Here is a 2,940-nt window from a genome sequence, read left to right on the forward strand (position 1 = left end):
AGACTGCCACTAGTCTGAGTTATCATCTTGTGAAGTAAATGCAACTCTTGGCTGCCTATTTCATTGCTCACGAGAGTGTTTTTTGCAGGACCTACTCATAGGTCGATTCCTGGTGCACAGTCTGTGACTGAGCCCTATGTTTTATTATTGTATTTGCTGTTTTATTGTATGATTCTAATTTTTTTATATAATTGCCATTCTTGGCGTTACAGCAGGTTTCAATGTTTGCTTACCACGTTTACCATCATTTGGTCACACCTGTTTGGTGATCAGTTGCTTGTCCTTTTAAATTAACCTTTGCTGTTGTATTTGCTGTTTTACTGTACGTTTTTCAAATTTTTTATATAATGGCCAATCTTGGCGTTACAGCAGGTTTAAATGGTTGTGCTACCAAGTTTATCATCATTTTGTCTCAGCCACTTGGTGATCAGTTGCCTGTATTTTTAAATTAACCTTGCTATTGCATTGCTGTTTTACAGTATGCTTTCTAAAATTTTAGTAATTGCCGTTCTTTGCGTTAAGGGCCTTCAGCCGTGACAGTGGTTACTTGCATTAAAATTCTAAATGGGATCACATTGGCTTGTTTTTAAAACATTATTTGCTGTGTCTGTGTCTGTATTTTATGCTCATCTGGTAAATTGTAACGCACTGAAAGCACTATTAATTACACTTGTTTATTCCATCATTAAAATAGCGTGTGATATCTTGATTTATAGCTGAGTCTGGAATTACCGTTTTAAAATAAATGTGTGTAATTGCCAAAGGCAACCAATAGTAACTGATTACGGCTCCGTCCACAATCGTAACTGAATCCTGCCGTCCTTGACTTCCAGGTTTCACAGTCTGCTGTTACTGCTTCTCTGCTCACAACACAATACTCCTCAGCTTCTTTTATAATAGCGTCTATGGTGACATCTAGTGGTACATTCCGCATCGCATACGAACTTCGCAGCTGTACTATGCGGGGTGAATTGGAGAGAAATTACGGGAACATTGTTTGGTGGTAACGAACGAACACTGATAGTACTCACTCGTTGCTTAATCCGTCATTTAAAATGTATGCGTCCCTAAGATAATTTTTACGATTTTTACTATTCGCAATCCGGCCTATGTTTACACGCTAAATGCGTTATGTTTCAGGTTGGTCATTATAGCCAGCCGCCTAACAATGTCACCGTGCAATAGTCTCGTTGATACAGCTGGAGAGCAGAAATCATCACAATTAAACAAGGGAGTAAAACAATTATGAAAGTTACAATCTGTTTCATGTTTTATTCCGCATAAGTAGAGCCTCCAGCAAAGAATTACATTAAATTAAGGTGTTTCACGTTCAAGCAGTTCAAATTCAAAATGGCTCTGAGCACTATGCGACTTAACTTCTAAGGTCATCAGTCGCCTAGAACTTAGAACTAATTAAACCTAACTAACCTAAGGACATCACACACATCCATGCCCGAGGCACGATTCGAACCTGCGACCGTAGCGGTCGCTCGGTTCCAGACTGTAGCGCCTAGAACCGCACGGCCACTCTCGCCGGCAGTTCAAATTCATACCAATGTTTTCAAAAGATATCAATTCCTTTCATTTCGTATGAGAAATATTATATCTGGCGCAGGCAACGAGTGGCCCGAACGAACTTGTATGCTCGAAAAATGTTTGTATTTTTTCTGTTTCATGAGTCACAATGATTATTGGAGTAAAATGTAAAATTGTTGCCTGTCGCCACAAAACTAAATTCCAAAGGTAACACAATAATTGCTGTATCTGGAGTTGCACGAGAAAGTAGACATAAAGAAAATAATAAAAATGGGTATGGTTAACGTTATGTTACCTACTGCTTCTGCTTTTTACAATGTGCAATGGACAGTTTCGCTGATTCATGTCAAATATAATTAGACAGTTTTACGTAGTTTGCAAACTTGTAGTTGTAATAGTCATTGTTGTGCGAAATTGTAGGTGTATGACTGTCTTTGCGCTATGTTCACGCAAGATGGAATGTAGTGCTTGTGTGCCGTTTGGAAACTGAGTGTCCATCTTGTCGTATTCCTGTTGCAACAATTTTATTCTGTTTAAATTACGTAAGTTATTTGTTTATATATGACGGTAGTATCTGTTCCCGAAAGAACAGTTACCGTGGATGACCATGCAGCTTTGCTAGAAATGAAATGATAATTAAATGGACACCCTAGCTGCAAACAGGCGTTGATGTACTTCATTGGGGACATGTTGAAAATGTGTGCCCCGACCGGGACTCGAACCCGGAATCTCCTGCTTACATGGCAGACGCTCTATCCATCTGAGCCACCGCGGGCACAGAGGATAGTGTGTCTGCAGGGACTTATCCCTTGCACGTTCCCCATGAGATCCACATTGACCTTCTTGTGCGAACGCACACGCTATGCCCGAACTCGTACGGGACTTGGTAGATAATCTGCCACGAGTAATGAGTATGATGGGCAAACATCTATTAGGCGCACTACGAATGTAGTGGTGTGGACATGTTGGGAATGTGGATCTCACGGGAGAGCGTGAAAGGGATAAGTCCCTGCAGACGCACTATCCTCTGTGCCCGCGGTGGCTCAGATGAATAGAGCGTCTGCCATGTGAGCAGGAGATCCCGTGTTCGAGTCACGGTCGGGGCACACATTTTCAACATGTCCCCAATGAAGTACATCAACGCCTGTTTGCAGCTAGGGTGTCCATTTAATTATCATTTCATTTAAAAAAAGTTAACTACACAGATCACAACACAGGAGGTAACAATGTTGAAAAACGGGGACAAGGAGTTAGCCACTGGGCTAAACAGTAGTTTGTCTACTATGGCCTCAAAAATTTCGAGTCTGAGAGAGCTCTACAAGGACATTCTGGGAGCTGTTCCACAATTATCCGAAGATGTGCAATCGCTGCAGACTGCACAAAAAATTTTGAGGGAACAGCCTG

The 2,940-nt window shown here is 41.2% G+C and overlaps 1 non-coding gene across 1 annotated transcript; it reads right to left on the reverse strand.

Annotated features, from left to right (window-relative positions):
- Positions 1-2,237: 2,237 nt before the first annotated feature.
- On the reverse strand, positions 2,238-2,312 carry Trnat-ugu (transfer RNA threonine (anticodon UGU)). Its single transcript has one exon. It is a non-coding gene; the product is annotated as a tRNA-Thr (tRNA).
- Between the last annotated feature and the right edge of the window lie 628 nt (positions 2,313-2,940).

This window comes from Schistocerca serialis, chromosome 9 (assembly GCF_023864345.2).
Source record: "Schistocerca serialis cubense isolate TAMUIC-IGC-003099 chromosome 9, iqSchSeri2.2, whole genome shotgun sequence".
Taxonomy (NCBI): domain Eukaryota; kingdom Metazoa; phylum Arthropoda; class Insecta; order Orthoptera; family Acrididae; genus Schistocerca; species Schistocerca serialis.